Source organism: Gambusia affinis, linkage group LG06 (assembly GCF_019740435.1).
Source record: "Gambusia affinis linkage group LG06, SWU_Gaff_1.0, whole genome shotgun sequence".
Lineage (NCBI taxonomy): Eukaryota > Metazoa > Chordata > Actinopteri > Cyprinodontiformes > Poeciliidae > Gambusia > Gambusia affinis.
This window is the reverse complement of record NC_057873.1, coordinates 9,036,108-9,054,850: the sequence shown is the minus strand read 5'-3', so window position 1 is coordinate 9,054,850 and position 18,743 is coordinate 9,036,108.

Sequence of the window (18,743 nt, the reverse complement as noted above, 5' to 3'; positions counted from 1 at the left end):
GGACAGCAGTTGACATTAAAGTACTGAAATAATTCAAGCAAAACATTCACAGAAAATACCTTTTTAGAACTCAGCTTCAAGCTATATACCATTGCTAAAAAAATCTTTATTCTTTGCAACCTACATTATTTATTCATAAGCCTGTAGTTTGTTTACACATCCCTATCACCATCTGTTGTCGGTTCTTTTAACAGTTGTTGCAGTAATTTAGTTCATCCCCTCCCCTGTGATGTCGTGGCAACCCTGGAAGCTGATGTGTGCGTTCACAGGATGGTAGCCAATTATCTGGAGCCCACTCCAGTTTTCTAAATTAAAAATGGCCTCCCTCCAGTGTTGACCTTGGATCGGCTTTCCCTTTTTTATTTTTATTAGGTTATTAACACAAACCCCTGAAAGTATCTTTTAAAAGTCTAAAACAAATTTGATTAGGGCTCTTTACTCGCACTGGTGCAGACTTACCTATCGCTGTCTAACTCCTGTCTGCTCCCTATTACATTCGACACTGAAGTCAGAGAGAGAGCCTGGACCTGAAAGCCTATATCCCTCTGCACACTGGACAAAGCAGGGGGGTACCAGGTTTGCAGCACATTACCGCTTTATTGAATTAATTACGATAAGGATCATAACTTTAAACGCAGGGTGAGGCACGGGGCGTTCTTCAGCGTGGATTGCTCGGAGCAATTTCTCTCCCGAACGGCGGTGGAAGGGTTATTGGATCTGTCAGGTCTGAACTCTATGGCATGGTAACGAGGTCCATAAGGTAAGCCAAGGCCGGGCACAGTTCGCCGCACTGATCCCTACATGCCTGCAACACAGGGAAATTTGTAGTACATACTGAACAAATAGCATGCGATGCGAGGCAGACTGAGGCGGCTGGTGAGGCCTTGTTTTCATGGCGCCTTAGTCCGAAAGCCCAAAGGGTCATTTGGGGTTACACCCTGGTCTCGCACCATATACAGCTCCGGTAGATGCAATGGAGCGTATCATTATATTATGATACTCTTTGAATGTTGCAAAGATTTTCTTTTTTCTGTTCACTATGCTCTTAATAGCTTTAAAGGATTGTGGTTAAAATAAGAATTATATTATCCCTCCTGGGTCAAGGGGTTCTAAATTTATCAGTTAGCTGCCAAGACCAGTTCAGTCAAGGAGCTATTTTGGAGTACGGCAGCTGTATTCAGGCTGAAATAAGGTAAAAAAAACACAAAAAAAACAGGTTGTCATTTGAAGTGAAGATGCTAAAGAGATGGTATATTTCAACAGAACAACAATAGGACCTGTTTATGCATGTGTGTGGCTTTGTGTTTGCTGCATTGTAAGATCCATTTTTCCAGCAAATACTACATTTTGAGGATCTTCTGTGCCTTATGGAATCCAAAACCCAGACCCCATAAGAAAAAGTGCTGTTTTTGGGTTACGAGTTAAATTTAGCATTAAGGTGTGAATTGAATTAAGGCTAGGTTCAGGGTATGTAATGATTAAGATTAGGGCAAGTGCCAGGCTTAGGCTGTAGAAATGAATAAAAACTGAATGGAAGTCAATGTAAAGTCGCTGTAAAGACAGAAAGACCAAGTCTGTGTTTGTGGATGTGGGTATAAGAGAGAGAGAGAGAGACCCTGATCTCATACCAATAACTTCACATCATTCCAGATCCATTGAGATTCTTCTTTTTTTAACTGCAAGTAAAAATCATCAGGTCTAAAGTTGAATATAAGTGACAGAGAAACACTTCTGTTTAGATTCATGGGTGACAAAAAAGGCTAAAAATGGATAGTTCAAGATATTTGGTTATACATATTTATTTCTAACCTGCCATAGATAACAAACTAAGTCTGCAACATGTGCTAGTGGAATATGTGACTACTTTAATTATGAATAATTAAAGTAGTTTAACATTGTTACAAAAACATTATAGCGATTCATCTAAGAGCTATTTTACTGAAGTTTACATTGTCTCACGTTTCCATTCGGCAGTTGTTAACTAGATATGATTTACATGTCCTATTTCCATTATGTTTCTCAGAGAGATAGATCACTGGTGGTGCACCGCCTCCTACTTTTTAACTGAACGTCAGCTAAAAAATCCTGAGCTATTTCTTTATATTCACTGCATTATTTTAATGAAGAAAGAACTGAGTTTGGGACTGGTTACCATGCCGATCAAAAAAGCAGGTGTGATTGTGTTTTCTTGTTTTCAGCGACCACCAACGCTACCTTTCAGTCATATACCGGTCACTGGCTGCAGGCTTGTGTGTGCTAGTAGGGTTGGGAGTTAAATATGTGCAGATGTATCATAATATTTTCACTCCAAAAAAGCGTCTTTGAGGCCCAATAACCTGCAGCTGAATCAGCGTGCTGCCCCACCACGCTAGGACCTTTCTGAGCAACACAAGTATCCAGAGAATGTGTAGAACTGTTCAGAGTAAAGGCTGAAGTGCTCTTTCCTTCTATGCTTTTTCATAGTTTGAGTTATGAGTATTATTCCTCCCAATCATCTTTTTTTTTATTTCATTCCACTGTTGTGACGGATCCTTTCCGTCTGCATGTTTTCTATTATTTCCAACAGATTCATCGCCGGACTACTGATTTGAGAAAACAATGCTGCCAGCAGCTCCATTCATACTTACAGACAAAGTGAGAATCAAGACTGCCAATAGAACAAACAGAGAGGAGATGAGTTGCAGCCACAGGTTTATACAGCTGGCCTTTGTTTAGATGGTTGACACTGCCGGGGGGGACTAATTTCTAATCAAAATACACTGACATGAAAGGACCACTAATAAAACTTCACAATGAATGAATCTGTTTTAGAGGCATTAGGATATAGTACGCAGGGTTTGATTATTAATTTGCATAATCATATTGTCAAAGCTCTGATGTTGCCAATGAGAGCAGTATGAGTTCAAATGAATATAAAACAAAATGAAGTGGAAATTTGTGTAGCTATGTTTTCACAGGGTGAACGATAACTGTATACCTGTGGAGGTGAACAGGAAGACATCAGTTAACATCCTATCATGTCGTGGCAGTAAATACAGAGTTATATGAACTTAGTCATGACAGCAGAGACAGAGCAGATCTTCGAGGTTTTTCCTTTTCTGCTGATCTATAAAAACCACAGAGATGTATCTTAAATTAGCAACAGCCAGTAGTAAGTATTCCTGCTTTTATGATGTCAGAGAAAAAAATCGATGCTCTCCGAAAATGATTGTTTTTGTTTCTGGCTAAGGTGTAAGGTAAATTAGCTAATGTCACTAATGGTTAGCACAATGGTGTCAGGATCCATGTTTCTCTGTGTATTTATTTCTAGTTTTCTGGTGTGTCTGAGTCTCTGTGTTGTCCTGTCTCCCCGTGATTAGTTCCCAGGTGTGTCTCGTTCCCTGATTACCTCATGTGTATTTAATGTCACCTGTGTCTCCGTGTGTTTGTCGGGTCCTACGTCAATGTACGTCTTCCTATGTCTGTGTACCTCTGTGAACGTCTGAGTGACACTTGTCATTTTTGAGTTGACTGTTAAGTCCTCGTATTTCCTGTTGCTACCTGTAGTGAGCATTAGCCTTCCGCTCAGCAGTGCTGCCAGGTTCCCGGACTGTTTGTTACTGTTTATTTATTACCATTAAAACTACTGCATCTACACCACATCTGGGTCTACTGCGTTTGCCTCACCACCACCACACCCCCTCATGACAAATGGTTATTACTTACTCTGAGAGACTACCTCCCTTCTTTGCATATGGAAACAATTTAAGGGTGTACAGTAAACACAATCTTATTAATGACAAAAAAAATTTGTAAATAATGCTAGTAGTAATAAATACACAGATTTAACAGAATCTCTAAGAACAAATCTTGTGAAATAAAAAAAAAATGCAGGAAAATAATGTTTGGAAAATTAAAGATGATGAAGAAAGAAAATTCAAGTAAAATTCCATAGTTAATATATTTCAGTCAGAGCAAAAGGCTATCACAATGCTATACAACTCTAATTTGTATGTATTTAAGCCATTCTGTAAATTAGTTCATATCACTTATGGTGCATTTGGTCTTCTGACTCTCAAGGAGTTCTGCAGTCATATATCTTCCTCTAAAAAAAATGTCACCAGAAGTAAAAATGTTAACTGAAAAAAATATGTCAATTTAAAAAATAAATTAGAAAATTAAAAAATTTAACAAAAGAGAATATAAAAAATACAAAGAGTTTAAAATACTATTGGAAGAGACCAGAGGTCCAAAAAGCATGCACAGAAAACAAATTCAGAGTTCTACAGAAAGGAACAATCACTTTTCAAATACCTAATGTCCCTTTACTACACTCAAACAGTATTTTGCCACCACCACCACCATCACCATGAAGGCTCTCTTTAGGACTTTTAGCACAAAATCTGTTTTCCATCAGTAATCTTCTTCCTATTCATTCCCTCTGAGCCAAACAATTGTCTCGTGTTCCCATCTGACCAAAGAATGTTTTCCCAGCCTTTCATCTGGACTCTTCTTATGTATTTAACAAAGTTTAATCTGTTTTTTTTTTTTTTTATTGAATACATGATAAGCATGTTCCTTTTTGTATGACTTCTCACTTTCCTTGAATTTGTTTTAAATGAATATTTAACTGCTATAACACACTAGTTATCCAGACAACTCAGTCTACTCATGGATCATGACTTAAAATTTATTTCGCTTTACATTAGTTACAGATCGGGCAGGCCGTGAGTATGCAGGAGCTGTGGTTGACACTTCGATTATGTCATTTTGTACGTCATTGGGTGGCTAGTTTCTACACAATCTTTGCGGCCATAGTGAGGTAAGGCAATGACATTGAATTCAGAAGAGCCTGATCAGTGGAAGGTGGGACAGCCGTAAGATGAGAGTGCTAAACCGGGGAACTAATGGGAGGAGACTAATTAACAAAGAAAACACAAAGGGAGCATAACTAAACACAAAGGAAAACAAACTGAACACAGCATGAAGAAATATCTAAATTCGCAATAATAGGATTGTATGTTGGAAGTAAGAGCTCAAGTACAGAAAACAAACACACCCAAGCCAAAACACAAATACAGATCAGCCAAAGTCTAAACCTAAACTGAGTTGAGAAGGCAGAGCAAGACTAGCGATGTGACGTTCAAAGGTGATCCAATTCTTTTGAACGGCTCCTTACCAAGAATGATGGAACTCGTGTTTCAGTTAGGGACAACGTTGTGCTTTCTAACAATGCTCTGCACACACTGCAGTAGCTACCATATTTCTCTTTCATTTAAGAGTATATTTATTTAATCTGCGAATAAATAATATGAGCACAAAGAGTATATTCTCCTTGCTCACTCTTTTGTTTTGTCGCGCTACAACCTCGGCCAAAGTAAGTCGCTCACATTTGCTGATAACAATGCTGTCGAAAACAAACATGCCTTAGATACACAAAAAAATTATTTTGTGAGACACTGAGGACTACTTGTATATTTTGGCATTTTCTAAAAATTATAAGCTGTAGGATTAAACTCCTTAGAAAAGCCTGTGTCTTTCTGAGTCTGGACCTCGGTATCTAAGTAATCTCTCCATCTTTAGTCCAGCTGATTGATTTTCCTCTCATTTGCATATTTCTGCATCTATACCGTCTGATCTCTATATAAATATATATATATATATATATATATATATATATATATATATATATATATATATATATATATTTTAAGACCGTCTTCTTCTCCTCTTGGTCTTTTCTGAAAATAAATATTGTTGTTGTGCTGCCAGTTGTCCTGATTTCATAAGCTGGTCTTTTTATCACTGGGTTCTTCTGCCTTCTCATCACTGTTTTGTTTTCAGTGCCTTGATCTTCCACGTGGCTTCTCGGTGGTATTTATATTTTCGCTCACTTGTCACCTCATTATTTGTTGTGCCACGGTACAGTTAATGTTTCTGATAGAGATAGGAGCTGCAAGAAAAGCACTCCTTCAAATGTTTTGTGTTTATTTTGTTATCCTTCCCTCACCGTCTTTTTCTTCATCTGCAAGACGCGAGCGGCGCTTAGTCTTTATCTGCTGGCCAAGTTTACACATTGTGAGGAGAGAGAGGCTTCAGATAAACAGCTTTGCTGTCCTTAACATAAACACCAGTACTTAAACTAGACCAAATATTTACCTTCTGCCTCTGTTCATCCCTCTTTTCAGATCCACTGAGCCACACGCCAGCTGATGTATATCGCAGCTAGTTGTATCAATAAGTTACTATAAATACAAGAACATTTACATGTGTTTTATCATGGCAGCACAAAATCCTGAAAGCATCTATTAATTTTAAAAGATATCAGGGACTGAGTGAATTATGAATACTATCTATGTACTACTTAATTTTATTTTCAAAATAATGACTTAACTCTCTTACACATACTCCCTCACACACTTGTTTTTAAAATGGTCATAGATACACACACGCACGCACACACACAAATCTCAGAGGGAGCTTGGCTGTTTGTTTTTATACTCTTTTCAAAAATAATAAAACTATCTCTGTTGCACTCGGTCTGAGCATACACACACACACCCGTCCACGCCCACACACACACTCTGAACAGACTGCCTTAAAAAGCTTCTTACATGGAAGGATATGGTTGGGTTTAAATAGCCAATGGACTGATTTACACTTCAACACTTTTGCAGATAAGATGACTTTTTTGCATGAGCTACTTATAGATCTTCCACATGAGCGCGTGTGTGTTGAGCTCTCAATGCTCATTGTGTTTGTGTGTTTGTATAGGGGCGCAGCTTTTGTTTGTCGCTTTCAGTCACCACATCACTTTCTTCCTGTGCCTTGTGCGTAATATGGGTCTAAGTCCAGACAATTTGAGTTAGTCACTTTGTCCGTGTCCGCCTAAGTGAATCTGATGTGTCTGCCTGGGCTCCATCATCGAGGTTATCATACACTAGCTGTACTGGGGTGTGATCGGTTAATCTTCATGAGTCAGACCATAAAGCCTAAGCCAGACTCATGATGAAATAACAAATTATTAGGAAAATACATAAAATATGTAGTGTAGACACAAAGCTGCCTCTTACTCTGTATCATCAGCTTTTATTTTTATACTTGCAGTTCAAAAGTTTATCTGCAGTCATCTGCATGGATATTATGATAGCTTTGTGTGATCTAACCAGTCTTTTCTATTAGTTGGAGTGATTATGCAACATAAACTGGAACGTTTTAGCACAATTTGGGTGCACAACTATGAACTAATTGTCTCACACAAGCAGAGAGTGTTACCTGTCGATTGTCATGACTAACTGTGGCTGATAATCTCTACAGGTGGAAAAAATATACAGTAATATAAATATATATTTATATCCAAATATGGATTCTTTGGATTGACCAAAGCTCAAAACAATGAGAAGCCTAAGGAACTCTGAGAAGTTCCAAAAATGAGATCTTAGATTTTCACAAGTCCTTTGGATCCCTTTCCACATAACTTCTAATTCCATCTTTAAAAAAAAAAAAATGTTATTTTTTCTGGCTGTAGCAGCCTTTACTAGACAGTGGTCACACAGGAAAGCAGGTTGTGAAAGAGGGGGAAGACAACATTTTCATTTTTGTGTGAATATAATCACATATTGCTTTATTGTTCTATGGATTTTCTTGCTGCTATTTTTGGCACTGGTTTTATATTCTCGAAAGACAACTCACTGAACACATATAAATGGTAACTTTTGAAATGCATTTAAAAAAAGTTATTTTTATATTTGAAATACAATTTATTTATTTATTTATTTTTGTTTTAATTTTTCCTAATTAGTTTATGTATTTCTTGTCTGAATTTTTTATTACTATTATTATTTATTTATGTTAATTAGTTTTGTTTTTGTTTTTTTTAATGGCTGATTCAGTAAACAACAACATTGAGAAAATGAACATTTTCCTACAGCAGGAAGCATAAAAATAACATCATAGAAAAATTGCATTATAATCAGGAGGTACACTTCTAATGACCTGATCTTCAGGCAGTAAAACACAGCATGGGAACAGGTTTTGACAGGTTTTCTTTGATAACCGTCACTTCTCCTGACAAAATGCTGAGCACACTGGAATCATTCCAGGTTCAAATAAAGAGCCAATTCATATCTCTGACATCAGCTCTTATTTATTTATGTTGCATGGATGAAAGAATGTGATCAAAAAGTACTATCCCAGTGAGCAATATGGAACTAGGAAACTTAGTGTGCTGTTTGTAGATGGTTTTGTGTTTTTCTGCGATGACACTTGAGTTCTTCTGGCAGATTTAAAGAAGCAGAATTTGGGCATTTCTCTGCCACGTTAAACTGCCACATCCCATGAACTCCCTCATCCCATCCTGCCTCAGTGCCTCTCACGAATACCAGCATGAATGAGCTTGTCCTACCACTGAACCCCATCACGCCTCCCTGGTGACACACATACACGCCATCACATGCACCCACCCTTATCACCACCATCTTGTGCAGAAGTTTTTGCTTCCTGCTTTGCTCAGAAACAGATACCTACCATGCACTTGCAGGCCGCAGACACACAAGGCACAGTCTTCCCACAAACTACAGCATCACAGGACCGGTCTTATCTCATTTTTTCAGATCAAATCACACATAACTTCATGTGTATTCTTGTGCTCAAACTTCTGACAGAGGTGTACACTCACTTGTTCTGTGGTATTTGATGGTGGTGGGGGTGCTGTGTGTGGGTTTTGTCTCAGATTTGGGGGGAGAGATGCCTATCTGGACCCTACGGGAAGAATGAAGCAAAAAAACTGATTAAGAAAAGGAACGAGATAGATGGACAGTAGAGGGACGTGGGGGGTTCACAGATGGGCACAGAGGTGTTTTATCTTCTGCTTCCAAATTTGCATGCTTATCATGTTGGTGTGGTGGCAATAGCTCACCAAAGACATCAAAAACATCAGGAAAATGCACAAGCTGCTTCTTGTTTTGCCGCTGTTTACACTTGTGTTTCTGCATTACCCGCACAAACACAGTCTGGCTTAGCCCTTTAACTGCCATGAGGATGCCGGTGTGCCCAATGACCCATTGACAGTATTTGAGGTGACAGTCAAAGGGTTAAGACAGAATACTGTAGTATGTTCTTCTTATTTTGCCTTTTTCCCAGTTTTCCCAGTTTTTCCCTTTTTCCCAAAAGGGTGAATGCTTTTTTTTTTTTTTTTTTTTTTTTTACCTATAAAATGCATTCACCCTCTCTGATGTTTTTCACTTTTATTGATTTTAGAAATCAGTCTTGCTTACTTTCGGGATTCTTGCTATGATAATATCACCCACCATTCAAGTGCGCCTGACATTGTCACAAATACATTTTTGGAATCCACGAAAGTCTAAACAGTTCTAAGCAGAAAACCAACTTTATAATTAGAGAAAATTCAAACAGTCTCTGATTTACATTGAGAGGTATGTAAGCATAAATTATGGTGATTTTACACTTAGCAGTCAAGTAGACCAAAGTCACAACATTTGTTACATTTTCAGCTGGTGCTGTTTGCTTGTGACTCATTGCATTGTGTCAAAACAACCAAACCCTTTCAAAAACCTGTTCATCCCCCCACCTTTTGGTGGCGCTGGACCAAGAACCACTGAAGGGAAACAACATGAAAACCTCTGAAGAAGACATGAGAGCAACTTCCTTCTTCAGAAAATGTAAACAAAAATGGAATGGTGTCAGTTTTTAACGGTTGCAGAGCCATTTCTCTCATTAGCGCTAGATACCCACATTTGTTTTTGTTAGATTTAACCAGACGGGTGGATTGAAAATGTTGAATTACAATCGTTAAACAATTTAACACTTTGCATTTGTCCTATACACAAATAGAGTAACGTGCAATTTTTTCTTTCGAGTGATTTTTTAAAAATATCTAAAGCTGTGGGGGAAAAAAATGTGTATCTGCTCATCCTTTTTTTTTTCAGAAACATTCATAAACTGCAATTAGCACTTGCTCTGCCCGGAGGCTATGAGTGTTGCTAATAAGTGGTTGTTGATGTTGTTCTTAATCTGCTTAATGGAAAGAATAAACATGGCCTAACCTTTTAATTGAGTGATGACATGACAGCGATGGAAAGACTGTTATGCATTTGGGGTTGAGCCAAAAAGGAATGTTCTGTTTCCCCTCCTTTAATTGCACTCCTCGGTTCCTCCATTCATCTGTCTAATTCCTGTTTATGCTGATTAGTGCTGATCACAACGTCAGGATGACTCAGGAGAGTCTGCTGTGTGAGTCGGCTGAGTAGTATGTCCCTGCTGTTTTCCCTTTCACGATCTTTCAAGTAAGAATGTTACTTACTGGGAATCCTCGTCATTTCTTCTTTCTTCCTGGTATGATATCCAGCAGCGTACTGATGTCCTTTTCCTTTGTCTGATTTCTTCTTGGACATTTTTTAATTCATATCACAAAGTTTGACGTACATAAAAATAGATTTCTTATTCTCTATAGGTATCAGAGTATACCACCTATTTTTCAGCTTTAAGCTTCCATTGCTGTGTAAAGTATTTGTAGACTTAAGGGAAATAATGCTCCTATCAAACAACCCAGACCAACTGTTTCTGGGTGGCAGCCAATGCTCTGGTGTGATGTGGCAGTAACCTTTTTGACCATGTTCTATTCAGAAGCGTAAATGCTTTTGATGAAATTATCCAAGCCTGGAGAAAAAAATGTGGCCCATCTTTAATGTTCTCTAAAAACATTTAAACAGATATGAGTATTTTTATGGTTGGTATTCACGTAAAGGTTGCTGTGATGTTGCAGAACACTGAGATGCTCTTAAAGTCTTTAATGACAATGTTGTCGTTATGTGCTGTTAATTTTTCCCCTTTCCATCACCTCTTTTGCACTTTGCATTCCTCTTTGCTTAAATGACTTAAAATGAACATGTTTTCTCACTTTGAATTATGTGTTTTTCTTCCTGCTGTAATCACCGAATGGGAATATCAGGTTCTGATTTTTAGTAAGCATCTTGAGAAAGCTTTATAAGTTAATGTTGCCATTTGTGATTGAAAATCTGTGCATGGGTTTTAACACAAGAAAGTACTCCACACTGGCTCCTCTCCAGGATTCCTCCCATACAGACAGTCTTAAGTGCAGTGTCTGCATCTGTCTGAGCATGGGGGAGGTCCTGCACCCCAATGCTCCCCCCTCCATGCTCCCTCGGGAACCAATTGCAGGACCGCTCTGTGAGGGCCGTCACTCTATTAGAGAGCCACAGAGGAATTCTGTGTGAAACAGAGCCTGTCCAACTAGCAGAGACGCCACACAGCTGCACCGACGCTGACAGGTTGCATTCACTGCCCTTGTTAGACTTGTTTTCTGCACGTCCATTTGTCCCGTTTTCAGTCCTGTGCACTTCCTCAAACTTAACGTTCTTACTTGCTCAGGTGGTGAGAGAGGACAACGAAAAACCTGATTCAGTGCTTTAGAGCTTGCCAGCAGTATTTCAGAATAGTTAATCAATTGGACACATCTAAAAGTGAAAATGATCTTCAGATTTTCTGCTCGTTAGATGCAACAGCTACATTCAAGGGTCTGTGTTTCCTGGATATGATACAACTTGCAGCACATTCGGTGCACACCATTTACTCCGAGTAACAACATCTGGGGATTTGGAATGGTGGGAGGTGTGTGTGTTGAGATATGAGTGTATCACACACACACGCACACAATGTTTGCCTTGGCCTCAGAGACAGAGTCTGCGAGAAAAGAAGGTGGGAATGAAGAATTGTGGCCCTCGATGTTCAGATAATGAATTGTGTGTGTGTGTGTGTGTGTGTGTGTGCGTCTGGATTGAAGGAGCTTGCGAGTTCTCTTCCCAGCAGATAAATGATTTTCATTCTTTCAGTGTGTGAATTGAGACTGGGCATTATCACACATGCCAGTCAGCGCTGCTTGCAACAAGGCAAAATGCCCCAGAGGAACTACGAGCAACAGATTTCTGCAATTAGCATGCACTTTAATCTCATTATCTGCAAGGGTTTCACTTAGAGATCATAGCGTTTGCTAAGAATATTCAAAACCATTGAACCTTTACACATTTTGTCACAATATGAATTTCATGTAAAAGCCCAAAGCTTTAATACACTGTTGTTTTTCTATTTCTTTTTTTACAAATAAAAAATGACTTGAAAAAACTTTTTGTCTTTTACAAAATATATCAAGCTAGGTCAAGCCTTTATTAACAGAAATAAAGGCTTGAAAACATCAATGTCTTTAGGGAGCATCTGTGAACACCAGGTTTCAAACCTTCTAACAGGTTCTCAGTTAGACCTAGGTCTGGACTATGACTAGGCCATTCTAACACATGCATAAGCTTTGATCTAAACTGTTCCATTGTATCCATGGCTGTATGTTTAGAGTTGTTGTTCTTCTGGAAGATGAACCAGTTCAACTCTGTTTACTTGCTGTCTTATAAAGGAGCAGACTTTACTGAAGGGTATCAGCGTAGAGAGGGGAGCAGATTACAAATGAACACCAACCAGATGCTCATGCACAGTTTGATTATAACAAAATATAGAAAACCTCAGGAGGAAGTAAATCTTACACTGCAGTGTCACTTCAACTCAGTCGTTATTTGAATGTGATGAAAAGAGAGAAATTTTCTTTTTTGCCTGACTGAAGAAAATCTTCACTTGCATGAGCAATCACACACATGCCACAGGTGTGGGTTTTGCAGCGTGGCAGGTTGATTGGCAGGTGGTAGAAAGAAGAGGAAGTGAGCCTGACAGGACACTCAGGTGGTGTTAACTCCTGACTGACAGTCATACAGAGAGGGAGCATTAACTCTTTCCTTCCCAGATTCTCTGCAACCTTTGGGAGTTGCTTGTACATGTCAACTTTTGACAGTTTTAATCTACTAATAAGCATAAGTGAGATCTGTTTTGTTAGTTATTTTTATTTTATTTGCCAAGTTTAACAATGCATTCCACAGTTTGACATCTTTCAATCTTTGGCCCATGTCTTTCCTTCAGTCTCACTTTGTTTCACCCCCCTTTCACCCGCCACCTCTTTCTTTTGTTGACTACCATCTTGCATCTGGTCCCTTCTGTCTTCTCCTGTTTCTCCAGAGTGTTTCTGCTGATCCCTGACTTTCCCTGAGCATCCCCAGGGTGTGTGCATGTGTGTGTGCGCAAAGCCAGGTGTCTGCTCTTTGGGCTGTGTCTGTCAGTGGTGTTGGGGTTTGGGCGGGTGGGGAGCATTTGGGAGAGGCAAAGGAACTCTCTGTGTGCGTGTTTTAGCATTTATCACCTTATAAGGCCCATTTTCCCAACAAATACTGCATTGTAAGAACTTACTGCCATATTTGCTGTTAGTGTGTTAGGGGTTATTTTTAGAACTAATGTATGAATTGAGTTTAGATCCGATGTAGTATAAGGGTCCCGGTTAAGTTATAGAAGTGAATGAAAAATGAATGAAAGTCAGTAAACGTCCTTGTGGAAATAGAAATAAATACTGTGTGCTTGCATCTGTGTGTGTGTGTGAGAGAGCGAGTAGGAGCTGCTGGGGCACTGTGACCAGGAGCGTCTGGGAGGCATTCTCTGCATTCCCAGGGATCGGCTTGGGATAAAAGCTCTGTAAAGCTGCCATGCACCTGGTTGACAGTGAGGGAGGCAGAGATATGACCCAAAACCGACACACACACACACAGAAGCACACAAGCAGAGACATCATCATCATCTCTTGCACCAATTAACCTCAAATGTAAAACTACACCAATAGGTACAGAGGTCAAATAAAATGAACCAGAGAAACCTTCCAATCTCCCGTTTCCATCTCCTGAACACACAAAAACTGATACTCCTCTCTGTCATTGTGGGTCTTTACCTCTAAATGCCTTTAAAAAAAACCAGCACACTAAAACACAACATGTGAACAGATTCTGACACAAAACTAACAAACTATGTAAATCATTTTGGGATGTTGTTTTCTCTTTATCTGGCTTATAGAAGTACCAGTGATGCTGTGTGTTTAAGTCAGTGAAAGTGTTCTTAGAACTTGTTTGTGTGATCAGAGGACCTTGACAGTCTGTCATCTGTCAGCACCTGTCATTGAGAGTGCTGAGCAAATAAGCAAAGGCAGGGCAAAACTTGATGTAGAGGAAGACCGGCTGTGGAAGAGAACAAAACTCCTGTAAAACGTAGTGTTTGTTCAACAAGATAATCAATTAGCCTGCAGAGCCTTTCTCTGGGATCAGGAGCTACTGCAGCCACCAGGTAGATCGCTGCACCAAAATGTCCAGTTACTAAAGGGTTGTAAAAAGGAAAACCCTGACAAGATGATAGCAAATGATCAGCTTGCAAAAAAAGTGTTTTAAACAATATACATTGAGTTGATCTAGTGAATCTGCTTCCAAATGCTTTTCACATCTTTTACATTGCGAGAGAGACTGTACTACCTGCTGCAGTTACATGTCTATGTATGTCATGTGACCTGCTCCACGTCTTAGATAACCTCAGTTCCCCAGGAAAGCTGAAACCCTTCCCAATAATTTCTGTTGTGTGTTTCAAAATAAAACCCAAAGATTATTTCATATCAAAACAAGAAGTAAATAAATATTTTTGAGTGCAGTCCTATTCAAAAACTTCGAATGTGTTCTGTAAAGGCTTATTTTTTAGATTAAAAGTACATTTTTAAATGACTTTTAAGCAAGTACCAGTCATACCTCTAATTAAGTCCACATTTCTGTATTAAAATGTTTTTTTATTGGCTTGATGTAGTAGTCTAATCTTAAATGCCATGTTTTTATTAGCTGTAAGAAAAAAGTCATTATTAACAGAAATAAAGGCTTGAAAACATCAATGTCTGTAAAAATAATCTATATGATAGGTTTAGCATAGTGAATTGAGTTATTGAAATCTATAAACTGCTGAAGATTGTTGTGTTTTATTTAAATCAAATCAAGATCAAATCAAATTTTGTTTGTACAGCACATTTCAGCAGCAAGGCGTTTCAAAGTGCTTTATATCACATCAAACACAGAAACACAATGCAACATAGAATCAACAATCAAAACATGACATTAAGTCAAGTTCCATCATTAAATTTTTAATTGATAACATTTCAAATACAATCCTAAACAGGTGGGTGTTTAGTCGAGATTTAAAGGAAGTCAGTAATATGAGCATACAGTGAGTGACAGAGATCACTTGGAAGATGTTAGATTTTTTTTTCATCTACTACTCTGGACTTTTTTCTCACGATGAAGTAGAAATTTTGTAAAAGAAAAAATAAGTTGTGCACCACATTCTTCTAAATACTCCATTAAAGCATGCTAGAATGTTAACACCCTCTGCTAATACTCAATATCAATCATTCCCCAGATATTTAAACTGTTAGAACTCCAACCATGACACCGACATTAATCAGCTTGAGAAATTAATAGAATCTGTTTATGCTTGCATTGATCTGCTGTTTGGCTCCCTACAGGTTACCCTCCTTCAACTTAGCTTTAAGTTGATCCCTTTGATGCAGAGCAAGTGTTTACTTGTACTTCACTTCCCTCTTGTTCTTTTGTTATTCCTCCCTTCCCCTCTGCCTTTTACTCCTCATCCTCTCCTCACTTCTGTGTTTTTCTCTGTGTGCCTATGCACAGGTGTGTTTTCATATGTGCATGCGTAAAGAGTGTGTGCGGCTGGAATGTTGACCCGCTCACAAAAAGGGCGAGAGTCTTCGCAGACATCAAAGAGCAGGTAGCTGACAGGGAGAAGAGGGGGCAATAAGTCCAGTTGCATGACAATAGACCCCCGATGAACACCTGGACTGCATGGAGAGGCAGCGACGTGAAGACAACACACACGTGACTTTTCTTGCAGCTCAGCACATGCTCCCCCACTTTCCTCTATAGCTCTCCACCAAAAACACACACATACCCTCTTGAGGGCCTTCAAGCACTTACCTCTTCATGCATGTCTCCGTAATCTTCATAGCCTCCTCTCAGCCTTCCTGCTCTCCACACACAGAGGACCCTCTTTTATCCCCCCGCCGACCTCTCACTTCCGACCTGCGCCCACAGGTGTTAGGGTCTTTGTCCTTGGACATGTGCGAGCAGCACGGTGTTGTGACGAGCCCTCAGACCCTCAACCACTTCTTCTCTCATATGCAGCAGGGTCTCAGGTAATCTCGTGGGGGTTGGGGTGGAAGATCAAGAGAACTTCACACCTCACAAGGCAAATCGTTCAAGATTTATAACACAGTGGCATCTATTTTTATTTGCGGAAAAGGGTGAGGGAAACGGCCTTTAAATAAATTCCTCTTTGCAGTGACTTTATTGCACAATGGAAAATATTATTTGCTGCAGCTCTCTGCAATAATTTGACCTTCCTCAGCAAAACCTCTGTGTGTGTTGGTAAATGTCCTCATCCTGATTTGTAACACTCACAGTCACAGTGCGGTTTATTGCTCTGCCTGCACTGCAAAAACACAAAATCTTCCCAAGTATTTTTGGTATAGTTTCTAGTGCAAATATCTCTGTACACCTGAAATAAAAAAAAAACTAACTTACTAGTAATTTTTAGCAAGATATAGGAGCTTGTTTTCAGTCAATAATTTCTTAATATTGATGGAAAGAAAATGCTTGTTTCATTGGTAGATTCTTTTACTTATAACATGGGAAAATGTCTTGTTTTAAGTTAAATAATTTGCCAGTGGAACTACTACTTTTTCATCGATATTAAGGAATCATTAAATTATTAGACATCATTAGAATGTGCACAAGGTCTATAAAACTAATGTTAAATTAAACTTAAGAACTGAGAATTAACAGTTCGAAATCCAGCCCACCAACATAAACAAACACTGTTACCAAGGCAACCCTTGCTCATATAAGAGTGGAATATTAGATTAAATTTAGCTTCAACTGAAAAATAATAGTAGGGAGGCTTGCCCATCAATATCACATGAACACTGTCACAAATGTAACTCCTGCTTGTATTAAGAGCAGAAATGAGAAATATTAAACAAACAAGTCGCAAAGTAACATCAGCTAAACCTACTGCTGAAATACAGTGCCTCATTTGCATCTCAGCAATAATTTGCAATCATTCACAAGTGGTTATAACCCACCTTCATGACAAACACAGGCAATTATCATTATTCATTAAATCCCTAATAAATAATGCCTAACAAGATGCTTGATGTCACCAAGTTCAGCATTGAACAAAACAAACAAAAATTCATATCATAGCCTTTGCTATGTCCACAAAAGCTGAGCTCAGGTGCTACCTGGTTCCACAAGTCATTCTCTACATGTTCCTATACAACTTGATTGGAGTCCACCAAGAAAGAAAATTCATTTTTAAGTAACTATTCTTATTTTAAAGTGTAATGTTGCATTATATAATTTAGCGTCTTTGCATGCGTCACACTTCAGTGTTTGGATTCCACAGACCTGGTAAAGCAGACGTGCAGGTGTTTTTTTCTGATACCATCCCAAGGACTTGATAGAGAAGACTAGACCATGATAAAATGAGGAACGGAGGTGGTTTGGTTAACAGTGACCTTCTCTGGCATTGCAGACTATCATTTAATGGTTCAGTGGTGTGGCTGGAGATAATGGGTGTTGAGTTGTTTCACGCTAGCATGAAAAGATCTACAATGTTGGAAATATTTCTACATTTTAAGTCATTTTAAGGGACTTGAAATGTGGGTTGTCATATAGATACTATTTATTTACACAAGTGATGGTCCTATGTATGTTATACCATTAAAGAAAGAGGGCAAAAGGCTGGCCTTTTTTCTTATCTCTCTGCACGCGAACGAGGAGGGGTCTAATCAACTCACCCTTTGCCCTCTCTTCCTGTTTTTCCTGCCAGGATGTCCCGTTACCTTGGCAACCCAGTGACACACGCAGCCTCTTACTTCTCCCATTCTTCAAAGGAGTATGAGGGCCTCAGGAAATTGGTTTAAGGTTTCTGAGAAGAAATCAGTTAATTTCCTAAAGGGTGCTCATTAGAACAGTGGCCATCTGCCAGGTCCACCCAGTGACATGTTTTCTTTAATACATTAATTGTATTTCTTAGCTTCCTTAAAAACATATCTGTTCATTTTTATACTAACATCCTAATTAAGATTAAGACAAGTCCACCACACAATTATTCAGCCTCTAAAGCCTGAAAGAAACAATGTTTGGCAAAAAGGTCAGATATTAGATCTATTGTAGGTCAGGTTTTCACAGCATTGGTGCAAAAAAATTTTCTGCAACAGCAAACAATCCGTTGCAAGGCAGGAATAGAACTTAATAGTGAACTTAAACCTTGAGTAGAGTAAAGAATCTAAGTATATTTCACTTGGGAAGTGTTGTATACATTTTATGTGAATTTGAACTTAATGATATTCTTTAATCAAGAAATGTGAACTGAGTGCAGTTTACCCTGTTGATAATAAGCATAAATCATATAAGGTATGAATGGCTGCTGTGAACTAGAAGACATTTTAGCACAAATCTTAATTCCCTGAGCAGCACGATTTATTTCAATTTCAATTTATTATATATTTATAAAGTGCCAATTCACAAAAAATGTCATCTCAAGACACTTAACAAATTTTTTTTTTTATGCAATCATGCATAAATTACAGCTGATCCTAGTAATCCAAACTAATTATTAAAAGGTAATTTTAAAAATGTTTCTAAGGAAACACACAACTTTATTTCTGAATGGTCTGCTGTGTTTCTTGTTCTTCATGATACTGTTGCTTTTTCACATAACGTCTGGATTTATAATCAGACCAGTCGATAAAATTG